The 13,847-nt window shown below is 41.4% G+C and overlaps 1 long non-coding RNA gene across 1 annotated transcript; it reads right to left on the reverse strand.

Moving 5' to 3' along the window:
• Window positions 1–3,562: 3,562 nt before the first annotated feature.
• Window positions 3,563–8,114, reverse strand: LOC141373496 (uncharacterized). Its single transcript, XR_012379557.1, has 3 exons — window positions 7,964–8,114; window positions 5,503–5,618; window positions 3,563–4,395 (listed from the first exon to the last, which is right to left on the reverse strand). It is a non-coding gene; the product is annotated as an uncharacterized lncRNA (long non-coding RNA).
• Window positions 8,115–13,847: the final 5,733 nt, after the last annotated feature.

The following is a 13,847-nucleotide window of genomic DNA, read 5'->3' on the forward strand; positions in this document are numbered from 1 at the left end:
AACCGGATATACCTGTTATTTCCCAATGACCTGAGAGTCCGAAGTTTATGTTAAGCCTTGGGTTACAGCTCAGCTTGCACGCAAGGCTCCAGGACTCCTGCAGGCAACTAAGAGGTGGCGGTGGAGAGGACAGAGGAGCGGCACTGAAGTGACAGCACATAATTTAATTCCCCCTAAGCTTTCCAAGCATGCAGACTGTTCCTTTTTTGTCAGCCTATAACCTAAGTGATTTGTTCTACTCAGGCAAGAAATGTCTAATTTAAACCATATTGCAGCTAAGCCTTGGTAAAGAGAGCTCCCTGCAGCTTGGAGCGTGTGGTTAGGCTGCATGGCAGCTGAGGCGAAGCAGGCTCCCTACAGCCCCTGCATCTCTCACCCAGGTCGTGACTGGTGAAACAGGCATTCTTGGGCTCTCATCACCACACTCGCTCGGGCTTCTCATGCTTCATCCCTCGTGAATGGGTTTAATTTTAGTAAGAATGTTTCTAGGAGAGCGTGGGCTCATTGTGCCCTGTGTCTGGGTTAGAGTTCCACGTGAGCCACCAGTGGCTGTGGGACTCCAGGCAAACCTCTTAAACTCCAGCCACCATTTTTCTTCCCTGAAACATAGCCGGGAGCGGTGCAGATGAGACATTCTAGTGGCAAGTAACCTGGTTTACTTGTTTAGGAGGGAAGAAATCTGTGCCCCAAACCTGGCTTTTCCCCTAACCTGCCAGGGCTTTGAGACAAGAAATTTTCTCTGGGCATCAATTTCCTCATCTGTAAAGTAAGCGACTTGGATGAGGTGGTCTTTAAAGTTCTTTCAGCTCTAGGGCTCCTGGGTGGCTCAGATGGTTAAGCATCTGCCTTGGGCTTGGGTCATGATCCTGGAGTCCTGGGATCGAGTCCCGCGTTGGGCTCCCTGCTCCTTGGGAGCCTGCTTCTCCTTCTGCCTCTCTCTCTCTCTGTGTCTCTCATGAATAAATAAATAAAAATCTTAAAAAATAAAAATAAAACAAATAAAATTTCTTTCAGCTCTAAAAGATTACATATGCCCTAAGTCGCTTCCAGTTTTACAAAATAATAATAGTAGCTATTATTACTATAACATTATTATTATTATCTGCAAGTCCCTTCTATAATTCCAAAGAATTCACTAGCCAGGCAAATCTTCTTTTAAAGTTTTCAAAAACTACTTTTATATGCCTTCCTTCCACGAAACAAGGATACTAGCCCCAGACCCCTCCATGGTGAAATCTGATGTGAAAGTTCTAGTCTGACTCCTTCCTGTCAAATTATTGAATTTCCCCTGTGAGCTTGCCAGACTGCTAAAAATGGTCTCTAAACACAGCCTACATTTCAAGGCTGTTCCCTCAGCTAAAAATGCCCCCTCCCTTTCTCTGCTGTGAAAAGCCTCATTCCCCTTTTGCTCTCCTCCCCATTATGGAAGGAATTGTTTTCTCCTCTGAATCCCTTGAGCACTTTGCACTATTATTCCATTGACTTCATTCTATCATGTTATTTTTGGTTTCATATCCAATCTATCTCTGCTTAACTAGACCCTCAGGACCCGGGGAGCAGGGACCAGGTCGTCTGTACAGCTCAGCCTCGCTGCTCCCCTCCTTCCCCCTCCCTCCCCCAGCACCTGGTATATATTCCGTGATGGTAGAAGAATTAAACTGTTGAGCCCTGTGGATTTTATCACAATGGGGTAAGAATGCTCCAAGGGTTAGAAGTTCACAAGCCTGGGCTGAGCAGCACTGATTCCCCACACCCTCACCCCCCCACCCCCACCCCCGCCCCGGAAGGATCACTGATTAGCTGGTGAACTGAAGGAGGCTGTGGGCTTGGGGGGCTGGTTGGGATCCCAGGAGCATGTGTTGTGGGGCCCAGGGGAAAGCTGGCTTTTTAGTGGTGGGCAAAAGTTGGTCTGGCCTCACTTGATAAGAGGGGCTGCATATTCCCTTCTCTTTAGCCAGCTTTAGAACCAGCAGGTCGACCCTCCTGTCAGAATGTTTTGTAAATAGCACCCAACTTGGATTACATGGGAGCTTTTCTGAAATTTAAAGAATAACTGCTATTCAGTTTTACTTGCCCCAGGCTCTTCTTTTTTTCCAGCATATGGTAACTCTCAGGAATGTTTCCATTTGCCCCAAGGGTCCAAGGTGGACCCTTGCATGCATGGATACCTTCCTTGCCTTTAGTGTAAAGTCATGTTTGGAGGCTTCAAGCCCTGTGGGGGCTTCTTGTTTTAAAATAAGGAGGGACTTAAAAATTTTTTTTTTCTAAATGAACAAGGATTTGAAGTTAATCTAATTAAGAAAAGCTTAGACGAAGTGCTTTTAAACACCGTGGTAGAGAGATAGGAAGAGCTGTGCTATTGGAAAGGTGAGTTTACATTCAGCAAAGTTTTTTACAATGAAAATGAACAAACAGAAAAATTTTGTAATGAAGAGTGGGAACCCCCCAGAACGTTCTGAAATCCGCCCTGATGCCTTCTCGTGGAGAAGGAATCATGGGTGCTGCAAACTTCGAACAATTTCTTCAGAAAAGGATCCGTTTAATTGAAAAGCTGAGTATCTCGGTAAAAATAGTCTAAGTATTGAAAGAATTAAGAGCCAAAATAATTGTGTCCTTGGAGGTACCTTTTCCTTAAAATATGTGAATTATCTCACCAAAGACATCTGAAGAAGAATCTGTGTGGTTGTTGCATGCAGGTCACTAAGGGCAAAGGAAACTGGGGATTTCATTTCACCCAGGCTGAAGGAAAGCCAGAGGAATAGAGGTCATTTCTGGTGATGGGGAGAGCACTGGGTTGGGAATTCAATGGATGGTAGGTTGGCGTCCTTTTGCTTTAATAATTGGGGTAAACGTGACAGATGCAACTTTACAAGACATTCCCAGAGAGTGAGAGAGCCAGGGAAGGCTGAGACAATTTACATGAATGCTTGGGAAGCAAAGCAGCTAAAACCTGTTTGCTAGCGAAGGGCAGATGGGGGAGCAACATTCCAGAAATGGAGGGGAAATGAATGAAATCTCAGGTCCCAGAGGGGAGAAGCAAGGCCTGGAATGCCGGCTCAGAAGAAAAGGAAGGGTCGGGGGTTTTATTTTTTAAGATGTCTCAGCAGTGAGAGTGAACGTGGCGCAGGTGGCTTTCAAGATGAGCAGAGGGGTGAGACAGGTAGCTGCGGCCTGTGGCGGATGGGCAGGGGGTCCTGGGGGAGGGGAGAGGGCTCCCGAACAGCATCTGGCAGCTTGGGTGGAAGGACTGGCAGCCTTGAGGTCCATAGACCGAGTGGAGAAATCGAAGGGCAACAGGAACGACTTTGTTGGGGGGGGGGGGGGGCGGAGGGGGGGGGGGGGGGGGTTCTCCTTTCTGAATCTGAGGAGGGGACTTCACGCTGAGGAGAGCCGTGCAGGAGGGCTGGGAAAGCCACCGGCAATGCCAGGAAGGCGTGTGGTATCAGACCTGACCTCCAGCAACAATTTCTGCAAAGATGGTGACCCCACAAGCCTGTGTCCCTTCACCTCTGCCCTAAAAGTGCCATTAGCTGAATGTCTGTTTTATCAACACTATGTGAAATTGGCTTTATTTGTGGAATTCTGCTAGATAACTTGCATATGTGACCCAAGGAGAAGCAGGCCTTTTTCTGAGGCCCCAGGGCCCTGGAGGCAATTCTTTGGGTTTCAAACCTTTTCTTGGAGATTTTGAGAATAGCGAAATGGGAGAGAGTGTTTACCTTAGAGTAATGTCAAGGAGCAAGAATTCCTGTCCCCTCCAAGGTTCTTCTAGCTGGGCCAAGAATCAGGTTGACATGAGACAGATTTATAGGAGAAAATTAAATTTCATAGTGTACTGATGGGGAATCCACACAGACGTGGAAATTTCAAAGACAGGCAGGCATAATGAGATATCTATGTCCTCCTGAACTAAGGAGAAGGGGTAAGAGTCTGGGACTTTGAAGGGAAGAAATGCAATGCACAGGGCAGTAAGAAAAAGAGCAGATGTTTGCCCTGCTCTACAGATGGGTCACTCAGATAAAATTTATCTCTGGTAATAACCATTCTTCTGAGAAAGATTTCCAATTTAGATTCTTCCGTGTAGTTAAAGGAAGGGCAAAGAGTTTCTCTCAACCCGCAGGGTCTCAATTGCTTTCAGCTCAAGATAATCTTCAGGCCAAAGTGGCCCATCTTGGGGAGGCCTGTCTTTGGCCCCTACAGCTCCATCCTCTGAAACTTCCTGAAGTTTCACACGTTAAAACTTGAGCTGGTAGACTGTTTTGTCTCACTGAACCACCCACCTTGGTCTTGACAATAGGTCAGTTTAGTTAAACTCATTTCAGGAGGTGGTGATGCAGGTATGCTCTCCAAGTTTGCCTGTGGTCCGAGTAATCAGGTATTAAATAAGAGGCATATCTACGGAAACAATAGAAAAGCAGTGGCTAATGATTAGATCAAATTATACACCAGTCTCCGAGTTCTGAGGGTAGCCAGTTGAGAAGACTTCTAGATGTCAGGCTGGAAGCATCGTCACATAGAGTGAGGGCAGGCTGTGGCAATCGGATTTTCTTGGTTTGTCGCTAAATGTCTCTGGTGATCCTTTGAGTGGCCCCAGAGCAAGAGGCACAAAGATCATCTACACATGAGCTACTGTGGCAATTTCTCTGAAATTTACATCACATCGTTTATATTAAGTTTGCAAGCCTTAGGAAAAAGGGAAGTTTTAGTTCTCAAATGATTCCAACTCCGAAAGATCGGAGAACATTCAAAAATGTTAATTTGGAGAGTTGGAGCCAGGCTTTGGAGGACACTGGAAGAAATGAGGATCTAGTCCAGCGTATGATGAATAGTTGTTAAAATCTAGTATTTACAAAGGTGTGTTATGGAAACACATTCTCTCTATAATCACCCTCATTTTTACCGAAGATAGCCAAATTAACACTAATTTATTTGCAAAATAAGTCTCATTTCAAAACAAAACAAAAACAACCCCCCCCCCAAACTTGGCCTGATTATTTACATAAATGCAGCAATAGTGGTTGACCATATAGGCTTTTTAAACTCTGCTTTGCTGGAACTTTTCATAAGGAATCCCTAGAATGAACTTTTAATAACCTCTTGAGGTCAGAAGCCAAGCCAAATACCTGCCATCTGATTTCATCTGCAATACTTACAGATTTGGGTGAATTCCTCTCTTCTCAAGGTTCCAAAATATCCTGAACTCCCTGCACCTATCAGGAAGTGACCTTCTTTACTCACCTGGTAAGCCTGCTGGGAACTCTGTAAGCAAGGCACCATGCTGATATTTCCAAGGGGCCTTATTGGCTCCATAAAGTCAACCTTAGTTCCTTAAAGCTGTCTGTTTATATCTGAGACTATGCGTGTCTCTCTCAAACATGACATTGCTGCCAAACCCTTGGTGACATAACTAAGATTTCCAATTGTGTCCTATCATAAAGAGAAGAAATTCTTATTGAACTTAGGCAAATAAATATATTGACATAAAAATATAAGACTACTCACTGAGAATTTCTGAATTCTGGCGGGTAGGGAGAAAAGATAAACGTTTCAATTTATTCACGAAGGTATATTTTATCAAATTGCTGTCAGTTAGCCTAAGAGAAAAAGTTTTCTTCAATCTGGAAAAAAAAAACAGTATTTTTTTTAAAGTCAGCAATGTTTCCAACAAAAAGTCATAAAAATTATAATTATCCTCCTCAGTTTATTCAGGTCCCATGTGATTATTAATTCTTGTTCTGCTTGAATCCAATTTTTTCACTAGTTCTGGATTTTTTTTTTTAACCTAGTTCAGTTTTATGGTCTTGAGGTTATCAGAAACCTGTACTCAGAGTTCTTTCCATGCACCTCCCTGAAGATAAAGCACATTTGCAGGAAGCTTTTATGAAAAGCATCTGAGTAAAAGTATAACTGTCGGGAAATAATAAAAGTCTTAAAAATGGCCACAGTTAAAGATCTGATTAGAGTTCACAATGCAATTGACAAGGAAATTTGGTTAGTTCTATGACCTACAACAGGTCAAGATAATAACATACCAGGACATCAGATTTCTAGGCATTTCACATACTTCTTAGAACACTGATTTAAAACAGACACACAGACTGATTTTAATAATATATCTACATAAATGTCACCTAAGTGGCTTTACTATCACTTATTAGACAATGCTTCCCATGTAATTTAACACACCAAATAAACCTAATTATTTTAATTTCTCAAAAACTTGTTTTTGAAGAGTTCCAGGGGCCCCCTGGAAAGGTTCAGTTAGATTGTGGTCAAAAACTTCCTTTTAGAATTTGATTTTTGGAAATATGTCAAAAAATATCAATCAAAATTGATTAAATACGATCACAAATCCCTATGAAACGATATCAAATGATCCATGTAAACAAAATGACAGTAAGAGATTTCAAACAGGTAACATAGCTGTGAACAAAATTTAGCTCTTTTAATAAATACTAAGACTCGGTTTTCTAAAGTAATCAAAGACCTGATAAATTTAGGAGATTAGTTTGACAATACAGATCATTGTTTTTTTAGGCAGATAACTTAAAAGATAAAGAAAACTTTTGTTTACAGTTTCTCTTTAAGTGCAGACCCATAGTTTAAGGAAATTCTGTCCTTTTCACAGAGAGAAAACAAAATTTTATTTTTTTTTTATTTACTTCAATTTATCTTAATCTTAGCCAGTACTGACCATGCACAAAATTTTTTTCCAAAGATTCTTTTTCCATAAACTTTCTGCAACTTTCTTTTTTTACATTCAGATTTTGTCCTATGTTTTCCCTCTTTAAATAACTAGTCTCACTTTAGGACAAAATTATTTTCTTTTCCTTCAACAAAGATTTTTTTTTTTCTTACCAAAAACACCTATCTTACCTTCTTTGCATACAGAATGATCTCCCTTAACTCCAGTAGTCTTAATTACATTTATCAGAATTCTTCATGCTTAGAAACCTTAATTTTTAGTGAAAACTAAATAGTAAGAAATTGTGCATTGTCTCCTCTACCAGAATTTTTCAGATTGGCAAATTTATGAATATATTTCATAATTTTCAAGAACATGCACTTTTTCATAATATAATCTGTTGATAAAGCATAAAATGTTTACAAACAGACCCAAATTTATCTCGAGTTTCTCTGTAATAAGACAAAAGTAGGTAAGTTATTTTCAGTATTTAATGTTCATTATTTGATCTCATTTGAAATGATCAGGATAATCAATGAATTTAAATTTACTCTCCATTTAACTTAGCAACACTTTAAAGTTCTAGGTTACCAAAGATTTCAGAACTATTTAAGAGTTTGCCTACAAACTTTTTTATCTTACTGACACCTACTTAATTCACTGGCTCCTAACAATTATGCTTAGACTACCCACAAAACTTCATGAGGCATTAGACAAAGTCAGCCATTATTCTAAGGGTTTTTTTTTTCCTGACAAATTTAGCAAGAGAGTTAACATGTACTTCTCTGACTTTTAGTAAACACAAGCAGAATGAAAGTTTTATATTTAATGCTAATAACTCTAAAGATATGTCTATTTTAATTAAACCAGCAACCTTAAATTAGCTTTCATTTCAGACATTTTCCCAAAATCACATGAACTTGGAAAACACTTGGGTTAGTTTCTAGCTTTCTGAGTTTTAGAATGCCCAATCCTTACAAGTGTTTGCCTTCAAACCAACTAAAATAGATCTCTTTTACAAATTAATTTTAGCAGTACCATCCGGAGATAGAGAAAATATTTCACATTTACAATATACAACACACAAAAATACAAGGACAAGATGCAAACAAAATCTTTTACAGCTTTTGCTTTTTTACTAATATTTGTGGAGAGGACATTATAGGCCCAGTTTCCAAATATTTCCCTCACCCCGTGAAAAACTCCTCCCTGAAGTTTGCATTTCAAAGAATGGCTCTTAGGTTCTAGAGAAGGAAGGGGGCAGGGGAGGTAGTTTACATCACAGAGACAGAAAGTACCCAAGTTTTTTTTCCAAAGTGGATTCCTGGGTGGCTCAGCTGGTTGAGTGTCTGCCTTTGGCTCAGGTCATGATCCCGGGGTCCTGGGATCGAGCCCCGCGTCGGGCTCCCTGCTCAGCAGGAAGCCTGCTTCTCCCTCTCCCACTCCCTCTGCTTGTGTTCCCTCTCTCGCTGTGTCTCTCTCTGTCAAATAAAGAAATAAAATCTTTAAAAAAAAAAAAAAGGGCCTCTTCCCCACACCCCCCCGCCCCCTTCTTTCCTTCAATCTCAGGAGACTGTGGGCTGTGTTTATATTTCAAAGACATGATAAGATTTATAATTTCAAGGGACAGAGAAAGAAAGTAAAAAAAAATTTTTTTTCCCCTAGAGTTTCAGGATAATTGCTATTTAAAATTTACTTTTTTTTTTTTTTTAGTACAGGACAATTTTGTTTCAGTATCCTGATATTTTATAACATCCACAAACATTTTTGAGAAGACTAGGTGAGTTTTGGAGATTGGTAAAGATAGGTGGGCTTTGACTTGTTTCTAAATTGCATTTCGGTTTTGTAGAGATTTGTAAAATAAAGACAGTTGCCCCTAAGTCCCCAAAGATAAAAAAAATCACAGCCTGAATATTAAAGGACTGGCCCACCTTTGATTTTTTTGTTATTTTTTTAATTTTTTTAAAGATTTTATTTATTTATTTGACAGAGAGAGAGAGAGTGAGAGAGGGAACACAAGCAGGGGGAGTGGGAGAGGGAGAAGCAGGCCTCCCGCTGAGCAGGGAGCCCGATGCGGGGCTCGATTCTAGGACCGTGGGATCATGATCTGAGCCGAAGGCAGACGCTTAAGCGACGGAGCCACCCAGGCTCCCCTGGCCCACCTTTTAAGCTAAATCTGCTTCTTTTTATCAGGGAAATTTTTAACTAAAATGGGAACCAAAAGATTTTTGCCTATATAGTCAATATAAAGCATTTTAACAAAAAGCCTTTTTCCTGGGTATGCAACTAACCTTGACTTCTATTAGCCCTGATTATTAGCCTTTTGCAGATCATTTGTAGGAGGACCTATGAGAAATTCTGGTCGTTTGTTTCCTCTGTGAAGGGACGGTTGTGTAAATATAGTCAAATATTCTTTGTAATTTCTCTCTAAATTTGGTAGTATCTTCTAGATACTAGAGGTTAAAGGGCTTCACGGTTTAAAAAAGTCTGCTGCTGTCCAGGAGACATGGATTCCTTGGTAATAAGCAGTCTAGGGTACACCCGCAAAGCACATTGTGTAGGAAGGCCTGAAGCAGGCAGAGCTGATAATGGAGCCCTGGGAGGTAGGAACAAAGGGAGCCTTATAGCCAGTCTCAAGGGCTTTTGTTAAATTCCTTTTCTGGCTTTCAGCACTTACAGGAACAACCTGTATACTTAGAACCTAGAGATTAGGCCAGAGTGCTCTCTGTAAATCTTATAGGGAAAGGGAAGTTAAAATAGGCAGATGTGCCTGGATTTTAAGCAGGGGAGTTTACTGCCCTGTAAACTATGGACATGGACATTTATTTTTAAGTCTTAAGTCTAATTTCTGGTTTTTCCTTTTTTTTATTTTATCAAAGGAGTCCCTAAGACTTGTCCTACTAATACTAATAAGACAATTGGAGCTCTTCATTTTATATATTTATATATATATATGTTTATATATGTATATATAATTTAATTTATATAGATTTATTTTATATATTACATATTTAATTTACGTATAATTTTATAAAAATTATATATTTATATATATTTCATACATATTATATATATATATAATTTAAATATAACCAATTTAAAGGATCCATTTTCTGGTCATTGGTGAGTAAGATCTATGAACAGCAACCCTAACCAATAAGCCTAATGGCTTAACTGAGGATCTAAGAGGTGTCCAGAGAGGGCATAGGTGATGCAGCCCCCATGACCCAAAAGTTTACTCCTGAAAGTAGTCTAAGAAAGCAAAAGCTTTCACTGCAGAGGCGGTAAGGATGGTGTAGTAAAAACAGTGTCTCCAGTCTCCCCCCAAATCCTGAGCTGCCTCCAGCCACAGACCTGCTAATCTGTGACATTGAGCAGGCACTACTAGAATGGGACTTTCCAGCACTGACAAGCAACGAAGGTTGAGATGACAAAGGTTCCTATAGGCTGCCGCCTTTCTTGACAAACTCCATGGCTGGACAGAGAGAGAGACTTAGGTCCCTAGTCTATTTGACTGGCCACCGAGGTGTAGCCCCGTTAGTGCATTCTCTGGATGGTGGAGACCAAAGAGAATGTTCTCACTGGTCACAAAGCCAAGCTCTTAGGACATAAACCAAGACAAAAGGAAGTCTTATCCAGTATACACACATGAACAGCTTTTCTAAGCCTTGGGTTTCCTGGAGCCAAACTAACACCTAGGAGGGATGTGCCACAGGGTGAGGGGTTTTGTGATGTTTTCCAGTGTACCTCACTGAATGGACGTGTTGTTGATGGGTGACCTTGTGTCGACCTAACCTGTTCCATGATCAACTGATCCTAACACAGGAGTCCACTTGAGGTGGCAAGTGCTCTAATGGTGTTTAAGTGCTCAACCCATGCCCACCATTTTGTGGCTTTGGCTAAGATGTCCCTTAGCAACAGACTTTACCTCACGTGCCCGTCGGCCCACAGCAAAGTTCGTATGACAAATAATGTAAAAGACACGGGCAAAGGAAAACAAAGACAATCTCTGGGAGGAAATGGATCAGCAGCCAATGAGTATTCTACCGAATTTAACCGGAGAGTCACTTAGCCCAAGGAACTAGTTTTGTAAACATTTGCTCCTGCTAATCTAAATTTGGGAAGAGAGGAAAAGGACTCTGATCCCATCATTCTCACTTCGTCAGACTCTGCACATAGAGATTCTGGGAGGCTGACATGGTAAGAACTCTTGCTGTCCGTCAGCTGTGTGTCCCATGTGCTGAGATCTCTCAGCGGCAGCAGTGTCGGGGGCGATGGGGTCCTGCTCTTTTATAACATCCACAAACATTTTGAGAAGAATAGGTGAGTTTTGGAGACTGGTAAGGATGGGTGGGCTTTGACTTGTTTCTAAACTGTTAAAGCATCCTGCTGACTATGCCAACTGTCAGGGAGCAAGAAATCCTGTCCCCAGGAAGGTCCTTCTAGCTAGACTAAGAATCACGTTGACGTGAGACAGATTAACAGGAGAAAACCAAATTTCATAGTGTACCAACGGGGAATCCACACAGACGTGGAAATTCCGACGACAGTCAAGCAAAATGAAAGTATCTATATCCTCCTGAACTGAGGAGAAGGAGGTAGGGGTCTGGGACTTCAAAGGGAAAAAATACAATGCACAGGGCAGTAAGAAAAAGAGCAGATGTTTGGTGATTAGATGTTTGCCCTGCTCTACAGATGGGTCACTCAGATAAAATTTATCTCTGGTAATAACCATTCTTCTGGGAAAGATTTCCAATTGAGATTCCTCTGTGTAGTTAAGGAAGGGGCAAAACGTTTCTCTGGAGCTCACAAGGTCTTGAGTGCTTTCAGCTCAAAATAATCTTCATGCGAAAGTGACCCACCCCTAGAGTAATAATAGCACCAACCACTGCTTCGGTACCCAGTGGGCTTAAGTCTACTGGGATAATTAGCTTAGAAAATTCGTGAGTCAAGATGTCCACACAATGGGCCCCACAAAATCTGAAGAGGAGGGACAGATAAAGCCAGCAAGCCAGTAGACTAAGTGTGTGTACATGCAGAAACATTCATCACTGTGGCTATTTGGGGGGGAAAATAATTTATACATATATAAATGTATCGTTTTTTCTACGTATTTAGTCCAAATGTTTGTTAAGATATCTGAAAACAACTCCAGACCAACCCCCACCCCATCTTACTTTTACCCGACAGATAGTGTTACAGAGATATCCAAATGCTCTGAGAGGAAGATCTTGAATACACAAGGATTTCCTAATTCTTTTCTTTTCTTTTTTTTAAGATTTTATTCATTTATTTGAGAGAGAGAGAGAGAGTGTGCGCGAGAGAGTAGAAGCATGGGGGCAGAGGGAGAGGGAGAAGCAGGCTCCCCATCAAGCAGGGAGCCCGATGCAGGGCTCAGTTCCAGGACCCTGGGATCATGACCTGAACCGAAGGCAGACGCCACCCAGGCGCCCCAGGGATTTCCTAATTTATCACCACATGCATGATGTAAATAATCACCCACAGGGCTGAGTTGGGTAATGTCCTTTTAACTCTGAATTATAAGTTAATCCAGGACGGGGGTGTTAGATTTCAGACATTAGTTGCAGCAAATTGTAGAAGAAAAGCAGGATGCTATGATTCATGACCTAGAAAGAGAAGCAACAGCTTCTAATTTCCACTCATCCTTGGTGTCATGTGATATGTTTCAGAAACTCACCTAAAATTGAGAAAATAAGCTATTCCTAATTATACTTAAGGAAATAGTTCATTTATGACTCTAAGAAGATTAGAGAATCTTTAGTGTGTTTGTTTAGAAACTATGCCAAAATTTGCTTCAGAAGCATAAACCTGGTTTTCCCTTTCTCTTAAAAAAACAAAACAAAAACCCAAACGTTTTGTAAAGCCACATGTATATACATATTTAAAGATTTACTTATTTTAGAGAGAGAGAGTGAGAGAGAGCGTGTGAGCATGTGCAGGGTGGGGTGGAGGGCCAGAGGGAGAGGGAGAGAGAGAATCTTAAGCAGACTCCACAGCCAGCTCGGAGCTTGACGTGGGGCTCAATCTCAAGACCCTGAGATTATGACCTGAGCCAAAATCAAGAGTTGGACACCCAACGGACTGAACCACCCAGGTGCCCCAAGCCAAACATATTTAAAAAAATAAAAAAATAAAAAGGCTATCACATGCAATTACTCTATTCGGAGATCTTGGCAATGAACTCACCTCTGCTCTGAGTGGAGATTTTTGCACTTTATAGCACATGACTTTGGAACAGAGACTTTGTTTATTTCATTCACCATTCTCTTCCCTCAGTGCTTGGCACATAGTAGGCATTCAATAAATCTGTACTGAGTTAGTGGATAAATGATATGACATTAATCTGTATTTATTTCCTTTGGGGCTGTCTTTGTCAGTTTTTGGTATTGATTTTATGTGCCCATTACCGAGAAGGAGAAAGGGGTGGGGGAGGAAGGAGATGGGTTTCACAGGCCAAGGATGAGCCCTGGGGTGCTCCAATTGTTCAGAGTTCACATGGAGGGAGAGGTGCCTGCAAAAAAACCTGAGCAGGAGAAGTCTGTAAGTTAGAAAAGAAACCAGCGGAGTGTATTATCATAGAATTTGGGATGGTTGGGTGTTTTCAGGAGAGTGGTTGGTTGTAGACGCTGCCTCTGCCGCTGGGGCTCAATCAAGACAAGGATCAAGATGTGTTCCTTAGATGTGGCAACACGAAAGGAATCCATGATCTAGACAAGAACGACTGGAGTGAGTGGTAGGGACTCACTGGGAGGGCACGGAGAGTAGATGGACAGTAAGCAATTTGTGGCGAAGAGCATGGACAACTTGTTCCCTTATTGGGAAAGGAACCCAAGAGAAATGGAGTGAAAGCTAGAGGGGCCATGGGCTCAAAAGAGGGGTTTTGTTTTATTTGTTATCTTTGATCTGTTTGTATTTTAAGATGGGAGATGAGAGAGTTTCTTGTATGCTCTTGGCAATGATCCAGGAGACAGAAGATAGAGATGATGACTATGATGGCAGGAAGGAAAGGGGATGTTACAGGAGAGAAGTCCTTGAGCAGCTGGGCAAATGTGGTTCAAGTAAGGTGTTGACCATGGCTAGTCACGTGGACTCTGCCACAGTGAGAGAGAAAGACAGAGAAAATGGGGTTCTAGTACACAGT

The sequence above is a fragment of the Callorhinus ursinus genome, unplaced genomic scaffold (genome assembly GCF_003265705.2).
Source record: "Callorhinus ursinus isolate GAN/ISIS: 27379988/994484 unplaced genomic scaffold, GSC_fseal_2.0 scaffold10, whole genome shotgun sequence".
Taxonomy (NCBI): Eukaryota; Metazoa; Chordata; class Mammalia; order Carnivora; family Otariidae; genus Callorhinus; species Callorhinus ursinus.